Below are 23,049 nucleotides of genomic sequence, written 5' to 3' on the forward strand. Positions count from 1 at the left end.
TAGTGTTGATCCTAGAATAATAAAGAGTATATTAGGGAACAGAATATGAATAGGAATCTAGTAATATAATAGGTCTGAATAGGGATAATATTGTGAATGTGTGGGACAGCATGGGTGCATGATGGTAACTTGCTTTGTCCCAAGTTTAATTTCTAGGTTTTAGGCTCGACTGTGGAAGGTGATGAAAGATTGGGCAGTAACACGGATGGAGGGAATTCGCGCCCACAAAAACTCTGGAGGTAAAGACTCCTCAGAAAGAACGTGAAGTTATGCCCATGAAAACTTGGGATGCTTGACAAGATTCTGGGAAGAAACATTATCATCTTGTGTTGCTGATAGATGGGAAATGTAAAGGACACACTTATGTATATCTGATTGTTTAGTTATCATTTATGATGAGGGTAATCATGAATGGTTAAATGGGGGGATGTTAATATTGGCTAAATAAAGACACCATAAAATGGAGGATCCCTGCACTTGTCAGAATGGCTTAACCCTTATCAGCTGAACTTTACAGGCATTGATTGGTACGAGCCAGTCTAGGCTCAGACCGATATGCAGGATGGTAATGGGTCCAGGTGTTCTCCATGTTCCTCTTAAATTGATAACATGTATAGTGGTTTTGTAAACTAACCTTAAATGCATCATTTCTATTGGGTCATTGCAAAAGCATTGGAAACAGTATAAATAATGTTGAAAGACGGTCATCCTGTTAATTGATGATTGGTCGAACTGTTGAGCCTTGGAGAAATTGTTTGATTCTCAGGGCACATGTTTCAATGTTTGTTCTTGGTTGCTTCTTTTGAGAGCTTTCTTTCTTATACAATGCATGAGCTGTTGTATTATCGAGTTAGGGGAATGTCTGTTATCTATGTGGTTAGTCATTATCAGTAATTGGGTTATTAAGAGACCACTCCCATGTGGTTCTGCCCCTCGAGGTCCCGGGATATATAAAAGCCCGTTGCCACGAGGTCCAGCGTTGATCTTCTGGGACAGCGCTTGGGACTGCGTGAACTTCTGGATTTGTCTCTGTCTGAGCAAGGCCTAGAGGGCTTGAACAAGCAGATATGAGAATCAAACCCGCGGTGGGATGGGCACTGTAGTTGAACTGCAACGCGCCTTTGGTAAAATAAAGATTTGTTTATTCAAGTGCTTGATTCAGTTTTTTTAACTGAAACTAGACTGGGGGGGGAAGCTTAGAAGCAAGCAATTATCACATATATCCAATATCTTTTTTCTCTACAGTGTTCTCCTTCAGTGTTTACGTGAAAACAGGACCTCACATGAGAACAGCTTGACTTCTAACATGCACAATCTGTTTTTGAGTGGCCCTTAATGTTACCTCTGACCATAAATTCCCGGGATGGCGCGACTGTCATATGCTGAGAGAATGGAACGTCTGGGCTTGTATACTCTGGATTTTAGAAGGATGAGAGGGTACCTTATTGAAACATACAAGATTATTAAGAGTTTGGACACGTTAGAGGCAGGAAACATGTTCCCGATGTTGGGGGAGTCTAGAACCAGGGGCCACTGTTTAAGAATAAGTGGTAAGCCAATTAGAACAGAGGAAACACTTTTCACTCAAAGAGTTGTGAGTCTGTGGAATTCTCTGCCTCAGAGGGTGGTGGATGCTGGTTCTCTGGATACTTTCAAGAGAGAGCTAGATAGGGCTCTTAAAGATAGCTGTGTCAGGGGATATGGGAGAAGGCAGGAACGGGGTACTGATTGGGGATGATCACCCATGATCACATTGAATGGCGGTGCTGGCTCGAACGGCCAAATGGCCTTCTCCTGCACCTATTGTCTATTCTCTAAATCTGGGGAATTAACTTTGACCATACATCAAGGGAATTACACCAAATACAACAGCAACACTGACAATTAAAATCTCCCTACACTTATCTCATGCGCAAGCATCACTAACCTGATCTTGGGGCCGGTATCAGATTGGTTTAAGATCCCAGTTTGAGATCCTTGAGCCCATTTATCTGAATGGAAATTGAGGGGCTATCGATTGAAAGGGGACAAGTACTGTTCTTTTCATTTTATTTGTATTCTGTTTATTTTTAAATTGTTTTAAAAGGTTTCCTAACATGTTTAAACTTCTTTTTATTCTTCACCTTTCGAAATAAAATACAATTTTAGAATTACAAGACAATTTACATATATATATATACTTGAATGTAGTATAAAAATTGTTTTTTAATTGTATTTAAAATTGTATTTTATTTGGAAAGGTTAAGAATAAAAATAAGGATCTGCAGATGCGGGTTTACACTAAAGATAGACACAAAATGCTGAAGTAACTCAGCGGGTCACACAGCATCCATGGAGACAAGGAAAATGTCGGGACACTTACTCAGACTGAAGAAGAGTCACCTCAAAACATCACCTATTCCTTTTCTGCAGAGATGCTACCTAACCTGCTCAGTTACTCCAGCATTTTGTGTCTATCTTTAGTGTAAACCAGCATCTGCAGTTCCTTCTTTTTATTCTTATCCTTTCCAAATAAAATACAATTTTAAATACAATTAAAAAACAATTGTTATACTACAATCAAGTATATTATATATATATATATATATATATATATATATATATATCTATATATGTATATATATGTAAATTGTCTTGTAATTCTATTTACTACCATGTGATGTAGAACATAGCACAAGAACAGTCTCCTCGGCCCACACTGTCTGGGCTGAACATGATGCCAAGATAAATTGATCTCATCTACCAGCACATCATTCACATCCCTCCATTCCATGCATATCCATTAGACTATACATAAGCCTCTAAATGCCACTATTCTATCTGCCTCCACCACCACCCCTGGCAGTGAATTGCAAGCAATCACCATCCTCTGTGTAAAAACTTGCCCTGCATATATTTAGAGATAGAGCATGGACACAGGCCCTTCAGCTCATTGAGACCGTGTTGATCATCGATCACCCATACATTAGTTCTATGTTGCTCCAGTTTTGCATTCTTCACACTGGGGGCAATCTTACAGAAGCCAATGAATCTACAGACCTGCACGTCTTTGGAATGTGGGAGGAAACCGGAGCACTCAGAGAAAAAGCACGTGGTTATAGGGAGAATGCACAAACTCCATACAGACATACCGAAGTCAGGATTGAACCCCGGTCTCTTACGCTCTAAGGCAGCAATGTTACTTAAATACCACCGTGCCACTCTTGGGCAAAAAATAAACAACTCAACGGGTCAGGAAGTATCTGTGGAGGTAAATAAAGAGATGACATTTTGGGGCAGAGCCTGATGAGTAGATGGAATATGGATTGCAGAAAAAGAAGTGGGGAAGAGATGGGACAAAAGATGACAAGTGATAGTTGGATCTAGGTGAGGGGTGGTTGCTTGGTGCTAGTTTAATTTTAGAGATACAGTGTGGAAACAGTCCCTTTGGCCCACCAAATCCACACTGATCATTGATCACTTACACACTAGTTCTATGTTATCCCACTTTTACAACCTACCCACTAGGTCCAATTTACTGGGGGCCAATTAACCTACAAATCTGCACGTCTTTGGAAATCAGAGCACCTGGAGAAACCCCTCGCGGTCACATGGAGAAAGTTCAAATTCCACACGGATAGCACCAGACTCGAACTCGAGTCTCTGGCACTGTGAGACAGCAGTTCTACTGCTGTACCTTTGTTCCGCCCAAAAGGGAATGATTGGTAGTTGAGTCAGACGCGGGAGAGAAGGGTGGGGATAGTAACCAAGGCTGGAGGTCAGACATAGAGAACGCAAGATTTATGCAAATGGTATAATCTGATAAGAAATGGGCAGGTGACATATAGATCCAGACAGAGGGTGATTCTGTGGATTGAAATGGTGGGTGGAAGCAAGGGAGAGGAGTGAAATTAAAATGGGGGATGGAGTAGGGAGAGATGGGTTAGGAGTGGATGGAATTGGAGGAGGAGGGGGGGGGGTGGAGTGGGTGACAGGGCATAGGGACTGGAATGAGCATCACTGGTCTAACTCTTCTTTTGACACACTTTACCCATTACAAATCTCATTACACTTAAAAGGTTACAACTCTTCTATGAAATTATGTTTGAAGTTTACATTTTTATGCACCATGACTCATTTTAATTCTCCCCTCAGAAGTGTTTCCTGCAAACATTATTGTTGCAGGCATTGGGTGAAAGTGTTTTACATTGGCTACCGTGGACGTGTGTGAGAAAGGTTACAGGTCGGACAAAATAAACTGCTATGGTACAAATTTAATGCAGCATAGGTTAATGGCATCCTGAAGGCACTGTGTTCAGATTTGTGTATCGGTTTAAGCAGACATGAAGGGATTCAAGGCTGAATCAGTCACGTGAAGCTTAGATATTGTGATTGCTTCAGCCTCTATATATTTTCAATCATCACATTAACCCCCTCGGAACTGAAACAGGAGCTTTATATCAAAATAAAATCATTCCTCAATGATTATTTCCGAAACAGTTTGTGTTCATAATTGAATTTTTAAGAGTCATAGAGTCGTACAATGTGGAAACAGGCCCTTTGGCATTCAAAGGAGATGTATGGGGCAAATATTTTACCCTGAATTTAGTGGGTGGCTGGGACAACTTCTATTGATGATGGTGGAAGCAAATGCGATAGTGGCTTTTAGGTAGGAACATGGTATGCAGGGAATGGAGGGATGTGGATCATGTGCAGGCAATGGAGATTTGTTTAACTTGGCACCATGTTCAGCATGGACATTGTTGACTGACCCAAGACGACACCCATCCTTTTTCTCCAGAGATGCTGCCTGACCCGTTGAGTTATTCCAGCACATTGTGTCCAATGGATGATGGTGAGATTAGATAGTGGTATCTTGATTTTTTTGTGGTAAATTTGTGGTGGTCGTAGAGTCACAGTCACACACATGGAAACAGGCCCTTCGGCCCAACTTGCACACATTGACCAACATGTCCCTTCTACACTTGTCCCATCTGCCTCCGTCTGACCCATATTCCTCTAAACCTATCCATGTACAGTGGCTTGCAAAAGTATTCATACCCCTTGAACTTTTCCACATTTTGTCACGTTACAACCACAAACGTAAATGTATTTTATTGGGATTTTATGTGATAGACCAACACAAATTGGCGCATAATTGTGAAGTGGAAGGAAAATGACACATGGTTATCAAATTTTTTTACAAATAAAAAACTGAAAAGTGTGGCGTGCAAAAGTATTCAGCCCCCCCTGAGTCAATACTTTGTAGAACAATCTTTCGCTACCATTACAGCTGCAAGTCTTTTGGGGTATGTCTCAACCAGCTTTGCACATCTAGAGACTGAAATTTTTGCCCATTCTTCTTTGCAAAATAGCTCAGGCTCAGCCAGATTGGATGGAGAGCGTCTGTGAACAGCAATTTTCAAGTCTTGCCAGAGATTCTCAATTGGATTTAGGTCTGGACTTTGACTAGGCCATTCTAAGACATGAATATGCTTTGATCTAAACCATTCCATTGTAGCTCTGGCTGTATGTTTAGGGTTGTTGTCCTGCTGGAAGGTGAATCTCCGTCCCCAGTCTCAAGTCTTTTGCAGACTCTAACAGGTTTTTCTTCCAAGATTGCCCTGTATTTGGCTCCATCCCATCTTCCCATCAACTCTGACCAGCTTCCCTGTCCCTGCTGAAGAAAAGCATCCCCACAGCATGATGCTGCCACCACCATGTTTCACAGTGGGGATGGTGTGTGTCAGGGTGATGTGCAGTGTTAGTTTTCCACCACACATAGCGTTTTGCATTTAGGCCAAAAACTTCAATTTTGGTCTCATCTGACCAGAGCACCTTCCTCCACATGTTTGCTGTCCCCCCCACATGGCTTGTGGCAAACTGCAAACGGGATTTCTTATGGCCTTTTTTCAACAATGGCTTTCTTCTTGCCACTCTTCCATAAAGGACCGATTTGTAGAGTGCATGACTAATAGGTGTCCTGTGGACAGATTCTCCCACCTGAGCTGTGGATCTCTGCAGCTCCTCCAGAGTTACCATGGGCCTCTTGGCTGCTCTCTGATCAATGCCCTCCTTGCCCGGCCTGTCAGTTTAGGTGGATGGCCATGTCTTGGTAGGTTTGCAGTTGTGCCATACTCTTTCCATTTTCGGATGATGGATTGAACAGTGCTCCATGAGATGTTCAAAGCTTGGGATATTTTTTTATAACCTAACCCTGCTTTAAACTTCTCCACAACTTTATCCCTGACCTGTCTGGTGTTTTCCTTGGGCTTCATGATGCTGTTTGTTCACTAATGTTCTCTAACAAACCTCTGAGGCCTTCACAGAACAGCTGTATTTATACTGAGAATAGATTACACATAAGTGGACTCTATTTACTAATTAGGTAACTTCTGAAGGCAATTGGTTGCACTGGATTTTATTTAGGGGTATCAGAGTAAAGGGGGCCGAATACTTTTGCACGCCACACTTTTCAGTTTTTTATTTGTAAAAACATTTGAAAACAATGTATAATTTTCCTTCCACTTCACAATTATGCGCCACTTTTTGTTGGTCTATCACATAAAATCCCAATAAAAAACATTTACGTTTGTTGGTGGAACGTGACAAAATGTGGAAAAGTTCAAGGGGTATGAATACTTTTGCAAGCCACTGTACCTGTTTAAAGCTGTTAATAGCTGTTCAACTGCATCTCAAACCAACATGGTTCATGGTGCATTGGGAAGATCGTGATCTTTGTAATCTTTATGTCTGAAGACAAGTGCACCAAGCAAACTGGATTAGAGGTTATTAGCTATAAGGAGAGGTTGGACAAACTTGGATCATTTTCTCTGGAGCATCTGATAGAAGTGAATAAAATGATGAGTGGCACAGATAGGCAAGATAATTGGAACTTTGTCCTCAGGGTAGAAATGTCAAATAATATAAGGCGGAGAACATAGTCAAGAGAGAGTCAAGAGTCAAGATTGTTTTATTGTCATATGCCCCGAAACAGAACAATAAAATTCTTCCTCACATAGACCATAGAACCATGCAGCACAATAACAGGCCCTTTGGCCCACAATGTCTGCACCCAAGTTGATGTCAAGACCATCTCTTATCTATCTGCACATAATCCATATCCCTCCGTCCCTGCATGTCAATATGCCTATCCAAAAGTCTCTTAAATGCCATTATGGTATCTACCTAAAATATCATTCTAAGCTTTAAGGTCCGAGGGAGACATTTAAAGAAGATGTGCATGATGTGTCTGTAAAACAGAGAGTGCTGGACGCTGGAACACACTGCCAGACATGGTGGAGGAGGAGGAAAATTAACCTACAAACCTACACTCAATGTGGGAGGAAACCAGAGCATCGGGAAAAAACCCATGCGGTCACAGGGCGAACGTACAAGCTCAATACGAAAACGGCTGTAGGCAGGATCAAATCTGGGGCCGCACCACTGTGCCACAGTTCTAAAGCTAAATTAGAAGTCCCCATCCAAGGCAACAACTCTAAGGTGTGCAAAAAAAATTACTGTATTAAAGCATTTTGAGATGGTTGGACATAAAAGGTTACAGGATTGTGATGGATATTATTAATTATTATTGCTTCTGGGAAAACTGATCTGGACGTGTGTGGGGATCAATCCTGACATTCTTTATCTACTCAATGCCATATCATAATCACCAGTGCAATTACCAACCGAGGCTCCAAGGCCAATCCTCTGACTTACATTGTCACAGATTTTGCCTGTTAAAGTTCAATTGCTTTTGAAGCATTTTGGGCTACGTTTGGTTTATGGTTTAGGTTCGTTTAGTTTAGTTTAGAGATAGTGCAGAAACAGGCCCTTCGGCCCACCGAGTCTGCACCGACGATGAGACCCCACACATTAAACGTACGAGTTACATAAACGATAAATTAGATAAAAAAAGAAAATTTCTTTCATTAAAGCACATTAGTGAATCATTTTTTTTAAACAACAAAGAGAGGGGAAAAAATCCAGAATTGACACAACATAGAACATAGGACTGAAGTACATCACAGGCACAGACCCTCAGCCCACAATATCTACACTGAAGAAGTTAAACTAATGCCAAATTAAACTAATCTCCTCTGCCTTCACGTGATGCATATCACTTCATTTCCTGCATGTCACTGTCTTAAATGTCACTGTTGTATCAGCCTCTATCACCATCTCTGACAGCAGAGTCCAGGCACTCACCATCCTCTGTGTAAAAACTTTGCCCTGCACATCTCTTTTAAACTTTGCCGCTCTCATCTTTATGCCATTGTGTACCTCAAGCTTCAATGTTGGGATTTGAATTGTTCCTCGTACATGAACTGTGTGAAGACAGATGGGATTAGGTAGCGTGCCATCATGGTCAGTGCAGATATTGAGGACATTGCTCCACTTTTCTATGTTATACAGTATGTTCTAAATTCACACCAACAGATTGTGAATAGTAAGTAAAGCTCTCTGATCCCATCTTGCATGTTGCATGCAGAGCAGGTTTTTAAGAAAGCTACAGTACATTCGCTCCATTTGTTTCTTTCTTGTGAATGATGGTGATGATTCCAGGAGAAACCGTTTCGAACCTTTTGTCCCAGGGTCTGGTACTGTGAAAAAGCTGATTAGTTCAAAGAATGGAAATGATACCATCACTGGAGCAACAAAGTCCCATTCCTGAAACATAATAAGCCTCCTACAGCCCCCATGAAAGAAATCAAACTATAAATACAGGCAATAGGGTGGTCCAGTGGCACAGCTGGTAACACTGTTGCCTCACAGCGCCAGAGACCCAGGTTCGATACTGACTACAGGTACTATCTGTACAGAGTTTGTACGTTTTCCATGTGACTGTGTGGGTTTTCTCCGTGTGTTCCACTCTCTTCTACATTCCAAAGGTGTGTAGATTTGTAGGTTAATTGGCTTCTTTAAATTCCCCCTAGTGTGTAGAATGTGAAACTGGGATAACATGGAACTAATGTATGGGTGATTGTTGGTCGATTAGGACTTGGTGGGCAAAAGAGCGTGTTTCAACACTGTATGTCTAAATTAAACTAAACTAAACCAAACTAAACCAAACTAACCAAAACTAAACACAAGTAAATAAAACTCTTCAACACATTTTCACTTGTAAAATTGATAGTTGAAATGAAAATTGACAATAAAAATAATTTGCATGCCTGCATACTCATGCACACATGCAAACACACATACACAGACACATTCACACCCAGTTTCATGCACATTAATGCACAAATGCATATGTAGGCACTCACGTACATACATACACACACATGTGCATGCACTTGGAGACACACATCTACATATACATACACACAGACAATTGCAACAAGTACACACACACAGAAACATTGTCTGCTTCTCTTTCTCTTGAGATGCAGTATGATCTACTGAGCTTTACCAGTATTTGATACATTTAATTCAGATTTCCAGCATCTGCAATATTTTATTTCACATAATATTGTTAAGTTATTGTCAAAATATTAACGTCACACTCCAATGACCTAACTACAAAATATCAAGGGCTGCCTGTCCAATGCTGTACCAAGCGGTTGAAGATACCAGCTTCCATTTGAAATATTTAACACAGGCCTCATTTATCCTCCTGGGTGTATGGAAAAGACCCCTAGACACTATTCTTCAAAGCAAGAGGTCAAACAGTAGTTGTGAAGGAATAATCTTGTCATTATCACATTGTGTCTGTGGGATATGGCTGTGTGCATATTGGCTGCTGTGTTGTTTATGTTAATGGCAACATAATGCTTAATGGCTAAGGCTACGGTTCATGAGTGTACTCTTCTGAATGGGTTTACAACAGAAGGGAATTAATAGGCATCAAATGAAAGCAGTTTTTTTTTCCTCATACCCTGTGGCCATAGATTATTTCCACTGATTTTAATGGAACTTAATATTATATCTGGTTTGTAAATCCTGTATCATGTTCAGATTACATTTTACAATTGTTTTTCATTCACATGGGATGCAAAGACCGATTGAGCTGTAAGTGCGACATTTCCTTATGCTTCACTCTCAAGATACTTCAGCTGCCTCTTTGAAAATAATAAGAGCTGGGTAGGTGCACAGAGTATGCATCAATAAATACGTTGAAATGGGAAAATGGACATGAAGTCCAGCAGAGAGAATTATTATTTGGTATCTCTGATTTTTCTTCCTGATTTGTGAATTCCATATGGACAGATTTCTGGTAACCCAAACAGTTGTGTCGTGGGGCTACCATTACTTCACCAGGCTACAGAATAGATGTTAAGCTAGAAATAGTGCAGAGAGGATTCACAAGGATGTTGCCAGAGCTATACCGAGAGTTTGAACAGGTTAGGACTTTCTTCCTTTGAGCACAGGACGATGAGGGGTGATCTCATAGAGGCATATAAAATTGTGAGGGGAATAGATAAGGTAGATGCACAGTCTTTTACCCAGAGTAGGGGAATAAAGAATCAGAGGACATAGGTTTAAGGTGAGAGGGGAAAGATTTAATAAGAACCTGAGGGGCAACTGTTTCACACAGTATAGGGGTATATGGCACGAGCTGCCAGAAGAGATAGATTCTGAGTAATGTGACATGCAGTAAATAAAGCTTGGGCATCTGACTTGAATGTGCCACAAAGGCAGTACCAACCAGAGTTTATTTGGGTTAACCCATTTCCTAGTCTATTCTGATATTATTGAACATGATATCCAGCTGTAATGATTCTAGGCATGATCTCAATCCAAGAAGACAATAACTCTGGCCCAAATATTCAAGCATTCATGTATCAGCTTGGAGAATATTGCCAATTCATTAGCAGTGGTGGTGAATAGACCATGAATAATCGCAAGATTCACTTGGATGCAGAAGGTTTGCTTTCTGCTTTAGTTTGCTTTATCTCAGAATACCATCTTTCCATTAGAAAAGATAACAGTGCGGTGAAAATCGAATGCATTCGAAACCGGAATGAAAATGTAGGTATCTTTTAAAAGAAACATTGTGTGTTTTAAACTAAATTATGTTGAAGAATAAATTTTAGTTCCAGTTTTTATTTAACTTTCCCATTTAAAAAAATGTTAAGTTATTTATAGCTTTCTTCTGTGTTTCCTCATTTATGCCCAATGGCGTTTTTGGTTCCAGATAGATTATCTCAGCTGGAAAGACAAGCTAGTGAGGCATAACTTATTTTGTGATGCAAGCAGTTGTGCATTCAACCAATAACTTCAGAACTTGAGAGCATAAGAACTAGATGCAGGAATAGCCCATTCACAGCTTGAATATTTTAATTCCAGTTTTGATTTAGCTCGTGAATTTTAACTCAGATTTTCTGTGGTATGATTCAAACTCATATCCTGAGGTTAATAATCTTACTGGTCCAAGTTTAGGAATTGAGTAATTATGAATCCGGAAAACGCAAAGGAAATCCACACAGTCACAGGGCGAACATACAATCTCTGAACAGACAGCCCTCATAGTCAAGATCACATTCAGGTCTCTGGTACTGTAAGCCAGCATCTCTATCACTGCACCTATTTTTGTTCCCCAGTGATGCTGCCTGACCCCCTGAGTTACTCCTGTATCTTATGTCTATCTTCTGAATTTTCTCTCTCCACAGATGCTGCTTGATCCATTGAGTGTTTCCAGTATTTTCTGTTGTTATTTTACGGTCTTGGGATTTTAACTTACAATTGTATGATTGAGGTTTGATGTGATGGGATGATAGATAAGAAAAACAACAAGCATTTTCTGCAAAGGGCCCAACCCAAAAATGTAACCTAGATCAGTCTGAAGATGGGCCCCCACTTGAAACATCACCTAATCGGTCTGAAGAAGGGTACTGAATTGAAATGCCAGCTATCCATGTTCTCCAGAGATACTGTCTGACCTGCTGAATGCTTTGAATCTTGTTTTGGAAGTATTTTCTTATATTCCTGTGCATAAAGTATTGCCATCTTTTCACACATATTTATTTAATTAGATACTCCATGGTCCAATATTAGAAGTGAGAGTGATGATGATCAACAATATACATATAACATAGATCAGTACAGCACAAGAACAGAACTTTTCAGCCAAACATAATGCCAAGACCATCAATTATCTACCTGCACATAACATATCCCTCTATTCCCTGCATATCAATATGCCTACCCAGGAGTCTTTTAAATGCCACTAATGTATCTGCTTCAACCACCAACCTGACAGCATGTTCCAGACACTTACCACTCAACAGTCTAACCTCTCTAGGTCTCTCATAATTTTATATATTTGTATTAGGTCTCCCCGCAACCTCTGGCATTCCAGAGAAAACACTCCAAGCCTGTCCAACCACTCCCTGTAGCTAATACACCCTAATCCAGACAGCATTCTGTTAAGCCTCTTCTGAACCTTTTCCAGAGCCTCCACATTCTCCCGATGGTGCGGCAACCAGAACTGCATACAATACCCCAAATGCGGCCAAACCAAAGTACTATAAGGCTGAATCATGACTTTCTGACTAACGTTCTGCCGGCAGCAATGGCTACCTCGCCAACAGTCTGTCTGTCCCTTTCTTCTTCGTTGTATTTTTGGTATGTATTAAATGAATGTTTTTAGTGTATTTTAGCTTGTTTTATGTGGGGGTTGGGGGAAACTTTTTCTAATCTCTTACCTCGACGGAGACGCACTGCGGCCTAATGTCGAGGAGTTGCCGGTCTTTGCTGGAGACCGACTTCGAGAGCTCCACCACGGGTGCCTGCAGGACTTACCATTACAGAAGCTGGAATTGAAAGTTAGAGCTCACAGCCTGGCCCAGAACGGAAGGAGCAGAAAACAGGCAGTGGCATTCTCCATTGAGGCAATACTTGATTACTTGCTGCTTGTCTTAGTTCAAGTAACTGATCTCATGATGAAGGCACAGGGAACTGCAGATGCTGAAATCTTCAGGAAAGCACTGGAGGAACTTAGCAGGTCAGGCGGCATCTGAGGGGAGAATCAACAGACATTGATTTAGGTCAGGTCCCTCTTCAGAGATATTTCATGACATTATTATGAAGCAAAGAGAGTTTTGCCCAATTCATGACCAAGAGTCAAAAGTGTTTTATTGTCATATGTCTGGAAATTCTTACCACACATCCCTCACATTTATTACACTTTTGACACCTCTGAGATCTTGCAACTATGTCTTTCATGCAACTGAATTTTAAAAGCTATGAAACATTTGGGATGATGTGTGAATCTGTGCATAAATACATGGCCCTTTTTTAACAGCCAGGGACATGTCTACACCTAGAAAATAAATGAGAGGGATTAATTCTATCAAAATAGCTTCTTAACTCAAAAATGAAGAAGTGTTGATAAACTAGCCATTATTGTATATTAAAGTGAACCCTTTGGACAATTTAGTCAATGCAAAATTTATCTTCACCACCTTCCTTAAAGTAACAATGTATTTTATTCAATAAAGTTTTGGATTTAGATTGTCAGAGATACCTGTGCAGTGTGGAAACGACCCCTGCAGCCCAATGAGTCCACACAGACCAGTGATCATCCATACACTAGTTCTATCTTACATACCAGGAACAATTAATCTACAAACCTGCAATCTTTGTAGTGTGGGAGGAAACCGGAGTACCCGACAAAAACCCATGCTGTCATAAACTCCTTACAGACGGCATCCATAGTGAGGATCGAATCTAGGTCGCTGGCTCTGTAAGGCAGCAACTCTACTGCTGCGACACTGTGCTGCCCATGGTTGTCAGATCTACCCCTTTGTTTTAATGAAGGTTTTATTAAATCTTTTACTTTAGTTCAGTTGTTTAATTTAGAGATAGCATGGATACAGGCCCTATGGCCCACTGAATCAATGCTCACCGTCGATCGCCCATTATCCCACTCTCTCATCCTCTTTAGACTGGTTGGGGAAGATTTACAGAAGGCAATTAGTCTTCAAACCCACACATCTTTGGGATGTGGGAGGAAACCAGAGCACCCCAGAGAAAACCCACGCGATCACAGAGAGAACATACAAACTGTACACACAGCACCCATTGTCATGATTGAACCACGGTCTCTGGCGCTGAAAGACAGCAACTCTTCCGCAGCACCACTGTCGCACCCTATTTAATTAGTTGAACTTGAACTTCCCGGTGATCCGTAGCAAAATATAACCTGCTGAAGGAGCTCAGCAGGTCAGTCAGCATCTGTGGAGGCAGAGCAATGGTGAAAGTTTCGAGCTGATTATGATTGAATACGGCATCTGCAGTCACTTGTTTCCAAAAAACTGTGGAAGAATATACACTCAGGACTAATTATTCAGACTTCAAGCTGTTTGTTCATTAACTTAATCACTCAATACTCTATATCAGAACGGGCCATTTCTTCTGTAAATTACCTGTCTGTGACATTGGCTGTTTTTTTTTCCCTATTTCATTAGCACACTAAGACTTGCTGTTTGCAACATATCACTTTTTTTCTCACCCTTTAACTGTCCCTATTAACAACTTATTTCCCACAGCAGCCTTGGCTTCTACCTGCCTCAGACCTTTCCTTTATTCTACCCATTGTAAACCCACCTTCTCTGCAAAAAGAAAAGGTTTCTGCAATAAGGTTTAAACCTAAAACATTAAATCTGTTCCTCTTAACACAAATGCTGCCTGACCCATTGTCTACAGTATTTTTCATTTTTGTTTCTGATTTCTAACATCTGCAGTTTGGATCTTAATTTAATTTAACCACAATGCTACAAAATGCAACCCTGTACTTGATTAATACAGGTGCCAAGAGTTATGGGGAGAAGGAAAGAGAATGGGATTGAGAGGGAAAGATAGATCGGCCATGACTGAGTGGCGGGTAGAATCGATGGGCTGAATGGCCTACTTCAGCTCCTATGCTTTATGAACTTACGAACATAACTTTAACCACAAATGTAAATCTTTCATCTGAGAGAATTTGCAACAGCATACAACAAAAATTAATGGATGTTTTGTCCTTCTTTACCCACCTAACATATATCTGACTACATATCTCCATGACTACATTTGCACAGTCTTTTAAAACACCATTCCAAAGCTGTAAAATGGTCAGACAAATCCATCTGAACTTAGATAGCAAACCCAAGTGCTTGAATAATGCAAGGGGTCAGGCGACAACTGTGGAGGAAGTGGCTTGATGGTGTTTCAAATCGGGAGCTTTCTTCAGACTAATTGTAGTAGGGGAGGAGAAAGCTGGAAAAGAGAGATGGGGGCAGGACAAATACTGGCGAGCGATAGGTGAGGAGCTGAAGGGGGGTTAATCGTTAAATGGGTGGAATAAGGACAAAGGGAAGAGATGAAAAGAAGACAATAGAGTGGTAGGTAAGGAGGAAAAAGGAGTGAAATGTAAAACCAGAGGCGAGGTATAGGTAGAAGGGGATAGGAGGGGGGAGAGAAAGAGGGGCAGGATAGCGTAAGAAATGGGTGCACACCAGGATGGGGTTGCTAGTGGGGGTTGGGACACAAGACAAAAAGATGGTACTGTAAGTCTTGGTACTTTAAACATTCGGGACTTGGGCTCGCAATGAACAGGATTAGCAATGTTTGCCTTCACTGTGAGAACTCAGAACCTGTAATTGAATTGGTAAGCTTAGTTTAGTTTTGAGATACAGAGTGGAAACTAGTCCTGCAGCCCACCAAGTCTGCTCCAACCATCCGTGAGATAAAAATGAACTGCAGATGCTGGTTTAGACCAAAGATAGACTGAAAGAGCTGGAGTAGATCAACGGGCCAGGCAGCATCTGTGGAGAAAATGAATAGGTGACATTTCGAGTCGGGACCTTTCTTCAGACTTCCATACACTAATTCTATGTAATTGCAGTTTTGCATTCTACACACTAAGGGCAATTTACAGTGGCCAATTAACCTCCAAACCCACATATCTTTGGAAGGTGGGAGGAAACTGGAGCACCAGGAGAAAAACCCATGGTTACAGGGAGAATGCATGGACTCCATACAGACAGGACCCGTAGTCAAAATTGAGCCTGGGCCTCCGGCGCTGTAAGGCAGCAACTCTAGCACTGTGCCACTGTACAATCATTGCTTCTGGTCAAATTAATTTGGCCCTTCTCGGAGTTGCTATGATCTGCCCAGCCAGTAGGTTGCAGTATGACTTCATTTTTCTGTCAGGGGCGGGGGAATGGAGAATAGATTCTGTAAATAATACACTTCACATTCATAAAGCTGCACTGACAAACAAGAAAACAGCAGCTAGCTCTAACTTTGACTAATGTGGATTACCTTTCAATAGGCAGATTACTATTCACAATTGCATCTCTACCATGTGTATATATTCTGGGCCAGGCATGTTGATACATTTTGCAAAGAAGAGAATATATATATTTTTAATATCAAGTACATTTTCCAATAGTTCATATTTGTTCAAAGTGCATTCCATTCTCTGCAGGACCACTTTTCAAACAAAGGGATACTGAAAGAAATACAGTTGCTCATAATAGGAATTTGCCAAGGTTGAATTAGTCAAAATCTATTTTCATTACATAGCATCACAAAATGTCGATGACATCTTATCAAAGATGTGTTTGAGTTTTTGCAGCCTCTATAGTAAATCCTGTACCTCTGCAACTGTGCGGTCAATTTTCTGATATGGGCATGAATTGCGATCCTGGCACTCTTCTTGTGAAGTTATGCTTTTTTCCTACTAGCTTCTGCTAAAATGCATTAACATATTCCCTACAAAACGTGCCATTAAGCAACACAAGCAGGCCGCCATTAAAACACTTTTTTTTTAAATGCATAGTGCTTTACAATTATACTTGATGATTTTTGAATCAGAAACAATGCAGGTTAATTGATGCATTGATGAACATATTTATTTATAAAAATCAATTTGTGAGAAAACCGTTTTAAAATTAGTTTTAAAAAAAGCATTTTAAAATCTATACAGAACCATTTACTGGCTAGTGGAGGCTATATCAGTCACATTCCAAGGAAATTTCAAACAAACGATCTCAGGAAGCTCTTAAAATTGACCAATTAACATCCTAGTGCCTGTCTTAATTTTGTAGTGACTTTAAAGGCACGCACATTTGTACAATTAGTGAATGCCTTGGAAATGGGGCAAATATGGTGGCAGAGTGCGAGTCTCTGTTTCTTAAACCAATGAAGTTGATTGCACGTTGCTAGGTTGTGCCGACCACAATTTGGACTTGAAACACATCACCGGTTTGTGCTGTTTTTATTGATTTTGGGTGAATTGCACAGTAAAAAAAAAAAGATGTTGCAGCTTCTCGAGTCTTCTAAGGGTGACACATCATGGATTCATCATCAGACAGCACAGATTAAATGTTAATGATGCACACGGCTGCCATTTTGCCAGCTGTTTATGATTATATCTGAGCAATTAGGCAGCGGTGGCACAGTGGCCGAATGGTTGTGTAAAGGGCAACACAGCAGTGTAAAGGGTGGCACAGTGGCTCAGCATGAGAGTGCTGTCATACAGAGCCAGAGACCCGGGTTCTATCCTGACCTTGGGGCTGTCTGTACGTTCTCCCTGTGATCAAATGGGTTTTCTCCAGGTCCTCCGGTTTCCTCCCACATTCCAAAGACATACAGATTTGTAGGTTATTTGGGTTCTTTAAATTGTTCATGGTGTGTGGGATTGTATGGATGATCTCTCATTGGTGCAGACATTTTGGGTCAAAGGGCCTGTTTCCACACTGTATCTCTAAAGTCTAAAGTCATTACTGATTTGATTGTATTAACATAAGTTTTAATTTCTGCTTAGCCTATTCCAGGACAGTTACTACAGTTTTTTATTGAGGATTGAAATTCAGGACGTTATTTTGCAGGTTTAGAATATGATGTTGAAATAGCACTTGGAGTATCAAGGAACTCCAGTTGCTGATTTGCGGAAAAGACACAATGTGCTAGACTAGTTCAACAGGTCAGGAAGCATCTCTGGAGAACTATGGCGCAGCGGTAGAGCACCAGAGAGTCAGGTGCTGTCTGTACGGAGTTTGTACGCTCACCCCATAACCTGCGTGGGATTTCTCCAGGTGCTCCGGTTTCCTCCCGCACTCCCAAGATGTACAGGTTTGTAGTTTAATTGGCTTTTGTAAAAATTGTAACCCTAGTGCGTTTAGGATAGTGTAAGTGTGCAGGGATTGCTGGTCGATGCAGACTCAGTGGGCTGAAGGGCCTGTTTCCATACTGTCTCTCAAAACTGTCTAGACCTTCAATGCTTCCTAGATGTCACCACTCATCCTCCTAATCCATTTTCTATATCAATACTGTATATCAATATCATTATTGTGGTATGCATCCATGAGATAAACCAAACATTTTTGATAGGCTCAATAAATTACTGACAATTGCAAGTGGCAATCAACAACTAAAAAAACAACTATTGAACCATGCAAACTAAATGTGGAAGTCCAGGTCTACAAAGGTCCTCCTCCAGCTCTTGAGTCCATAATCTAGGCAGCCACCTCAGGCTTGATGGATTGATTGAAAGAGACAGCATTGCACCAGGCTCATTGGGCCACTGAGTCCATGCCGTCAATCGATCACCTGTTCACACTAGTTCTATGGAAGCTCATTTTTGCTCACACCCTGCACACACTGGAGGCAGTTTTACAGAAACCAATTTAACCTACATTAGTTTTTAGTTTGAGTTTGAGTGTAGTTTATTGTCACGTATATCAAAGTACAGTGAACAGCTTTTGTTGCGTGCTAGCCAGTCAGCGGAAAGACAGCACATGATTACAATTGATCCATCCACAGTGCACAGATACATGATCAAGGGAATAATGTGAATAACATTTAGCGCAAGATAAATTCTAGTAAAGAGTGATCAAAGATAATCAGAGGTTCTCCAATGTGGTAGGTAGTAGCTTAGGACTGCTCTCTAGATGTTGGTAGGATGGTTCAGCACGCCTTTGGGATGTGGGGAAACCCGGAGGAAACTGATGCAGTCACAGAGAGAAGTGCAAAGTCCACACAGACAGCAACCAAGGTCAGGATCAAGCACGGGACTAAGGCTGTGTGAGGCAGCAGGTCCACCAGCTGCATCATTGTGCGCTAAATATAAGTGCTGTAGTGATATGGTATAGAAACATTATAACATCAAACATATTTGATAGGCACAATAGCCTACAAAGTAGGAAGAAATAAATCAAACCAAATAATGAATCATGTATGCAAAATGTGGAAATTAAGGTCAATAGAGGCCTCAAATGGGTTGCCTTTCGTTTGGTCTTAAATCAAGACCGGCTCCATTTTCTCAAATGGAGATCAAAATCCAGTGAAAAAGGGAGGTTTCACATGGCTTCTTCCTGAATACATGTGGTCAGGCTATTTACTGCTATTTGTAGGACTTCATTTGGTGCAAGTGCAATTTGGAAGAAACTGCAGATGCTGGTTCATACTGGAGGTAGACACAAAGTGCTGGAGTAAATCAACGGATCAGGCAGCATCTCTGGAGAAAAGGAATAGGTGACATTTCAGGTCGGAACCCTTCTTAAGGCTGAAAGTTGAGGTGGGAGGGGGGGGAGAGTGTGTGGGAAATAAACTGAAAGCGAGAAAAGGCCAGAATAAAACAGGACCAGCAACATATAACCTCTCAGGAAAGAGTGGAGCCCATAATGGCCCATTGTTGGCTGGGGAAGGTGTGATAACAAGAGTAAAACAAGGATGCAAACAGTGGAGCTGGAAGGTTGACTGGGATGGAGGAGAAGTGGGGGGGGGGGGGGGGGGGGGGGGGGGGGGAGGGAGGGGAAGTGACTTGGATGGGGGGGAGGGATGAGGGGGTGGAGGGGGGGGGGAGGGGAGGGTATTGAAGGAAATGTAGGAATAACTTAAAATTAGAGAAATCAACATATGTTTTCTGTTACATTCTGCAGTGTCTACATTTCAGTGGGTGAAACATGGAAATGGCCCCATAGCAGAAGTGTCCATGTCACGGGGCTGGAAACTGGAAGTATCCTGATCTAATTCAGTTACCCCCATCATCTATTGCGACAAGTGATGGCTTCCACTGATTGTCGCCGGAAGCATGCATCCTTTTCAGGATGGTCTATGACAGCGAGGGCAAAATTTGTAACAAGATTGACGTGAAGAAGAAGAAGAAGAACATGGAAATATGCCCTTCAGCCTACTGTCCATGCTGAGCTAGATATCTACCTGAGTTAATCCCATTTATCTGCATTTGCCAATATCCCTTGAAACATTTTCTATCCATGTACCAGTCCAAATATATTTTTAACATTGTAATTGTACCTGCCTCTACTGCTTTCTCCAGCTGCTCCTAAAATTGTTGAGCATTAAAGTCACACAATAGATTTAGGAATACAATTCTTATTTTCGGACCACCTATGTTGTGTTCAGTGCCAGAGACTGCAGCACTCAGAGAGGTGCTATTGCATTTCAATTCAGGAAGGGTTCTGTTAAAGCTACTTTAAAACAAAATAATTTCACAAGAAGAATTTACGGTTTCATCTCCTGTTTCTGCACCACAGGCTGTCCTAGTATGCATCTGGAACAACCATGACAGTATTACGACTGTAATACAATGGGATGTGAGTGACTGAAGTAAGTGTGGTCCATTAGGAAAGGGTTTTATTTTGAAGTGGCTTTAGTTTTAGGACCACATAATATAGTGCCACATGACACGCTGGTTGGGCAGAGAATTAAAGATCTTAAATAATAGCAGGGGCCATATAAAAGTGAAAATATACAATGAAAAGAAAAATAAACATTTTAATGAGCATTGAGTAACTGACAGTTTAACTGTGGTATTCATGGTGAGAGATTTTCTGTCACAGTCTAACCTGAATAGTGAATAAATAATATTTCATCCACCATATTACGTTTTTAATGTCGATTGACTGAGGTGTTGGTACTCATTGGATTTTGAGAGCGCTGTTCATTGCATTCAGTTTTCTCAAGATGTAATCTACAGGATTGATCCAAGATCTCTTAATATTTGGCTTAAACCAGTCAGAGTGTCCATTCTCACCCCAGTTACTCCCTCTTCTCCCCTCTCCCATCAGGCAAGAGGTACAGAAGTTTGAAAATGTATATCTCCAGATTCAGGGACAATTTCTTCCCAGCTGTTATCATGCTACTAAATGACCCTCTCATCAGCTAGAGCACAACCCTGACCTTCCATTTACCTCATTGGAAACCTTTGAGCTATCTTGAATTGGATTTTATCGGGTTTCAATGTTATATCTTTGCAGTAAATGTTGTACTCTTTATCCTTTATCTGTGAATTGTGGGCAGCTTGAATGTATCCATGTGCAGTCTTTTCTCTGACTGAATAGAACGCAATCAAACCCTTTTCTCTCTACCTCGATATACAAGTAACAATAATAAACTAAACTAAAACTAAAGGATAGTAGAAGAAGTGTAAAAAGGGTTTGTTCTTGTGTGATCTGATCCATCTCTAGCACTTTGTACAGATGCTTTTTCCATGGTTACTGCTTGGAGCTCCATGGGATGCATTGTGGTTATCTTGTGGATATCCTGCATAGCTGAATTAGCTGAGCTCCATGCATGGGCCTCAGGTAAATAGATCAAAGTGCCTTTGCAGAACTATGACAGCTCACTGCTCTCAAACATACTTTCATCTGTTAAATAAATGTTTTTGATGATAAAAATGATTTACAAATGTTCCCACCAAATTTAAATAATTGACAATAAACAATTTATTAAAACTTAAAAGTAAAAAATATTACTTAAAATCTACAGTCCCTGAAATTACTTTAAAGCTTTTCAAAATGGTAAAATAAAAGTAAATAAACAAACCGCTGCCTATACTTAGTTTCTTGTTAATTCAAGATTGGGGACCGCATTGAAATGATTGAGATCTCGTAATACATGTCAAATCATAGCAGGTGGTGCAGTTGGTCGAGCCACTGCCTCACAGTGGCAGATACCCAATTCTATCCTGACCTTGGCACTGTTTATGTGCAGTTTGCACATTCTCCCTGTGATCACGTGGGATACCTCCGGGTACTCCACTTTATCTCCCACAATCCAAAAACATACAGATTTGTTGGTTAATTGGCCTTTGTGAATTGCCCTTGGTGTGCAGGAAGTGGATGAGAAAGTGGGATAGCATCGAACTAGTGTAAATAGGTGATCGATGGTCAGCATGGACTTGGTGAGCCAAACGGCCTTGTTCCAGGCAGTATCTCTAAAATAACATACTTTAGACTTTAGACTTTAGAGACTTTAGATGTGGAAAGTCCACACATACCTGGCCCAGATGTGGAAGTACTGCACGCATCTGTTCCAGAAGTGGGAGACTATTTTCACCAAGTTAAACTGATTCAGACTTGGGCAGCACAGTGTGGGCAACAGCAGAGACTTAGGTGAAAGCCCTCTTCTGAAGAACTGCTAACACCACTTAAAGCTGGCCTCTTGTAAGAACATTCTCATTTAATAACATTTTTTACATATTTTAAATGAAATTAGAATCAAAAAGAAAGGTCTTTTTTTAATAAAGAAAAGCTTGCTTTTCTTTTTTCAGTAGTTTCAATCTATTGGCCCACACTGCTCATTGAATTGATCTTGGATCATTGAACACACCTCAGATCCTGCACAAAGTTAACTTGGCACAGGGCTTGAAAAGCAGTTAATTGAATGGCAATTTTCCACAGACCAGTACAATAAATACCTCGTGTCATCCAATTTTGTTATGTTTCAAATTTCCACATGACATAGAGGAAAGTCACATGGCAGACTATAACACCTCTCGGAGCAATCCCTTTCCCACACCTATTTTCACTATAATCTATCCTATCTCTGGATTCGTCCATCTACCCAACTATAATTGGGCAATATACAGAGGCCAATTAACCTGCCAACCACAACACCTTTGGGATGTGGAAGAAAACCCAAGAAACTGGAGAAACCCAGGGAATCACAGGAGTACGTGCACACTCCACACTAACAGCACCTGAGGTTGAGTCACTGAAGGTGTGCCACTTTGACGAAGCGTCCCAACCCAAAACCAGAAGAAAGGTCCTGACTCAAAACGTCCATGATCTCTAGAGATGCTGCTAGACTGGCTGAGTTAATCCAACATTTGTA

The sequence above is a fragment of the Leucoraja erinacea genome, chromosome 11 (assembly GCF_028641065.1).
Source record: "Leucoraja erinacea ecotype New England chromosome 11, Leri_hhj_1, whole genome shotgun sequence".
Classification (NCBI taxonomy): Eukaryota; Metazoa; Chordata; class Chondrichthyes; order Rajiformes; family Rajidae; genus Leucoraja; species Leucoraja erinaceus.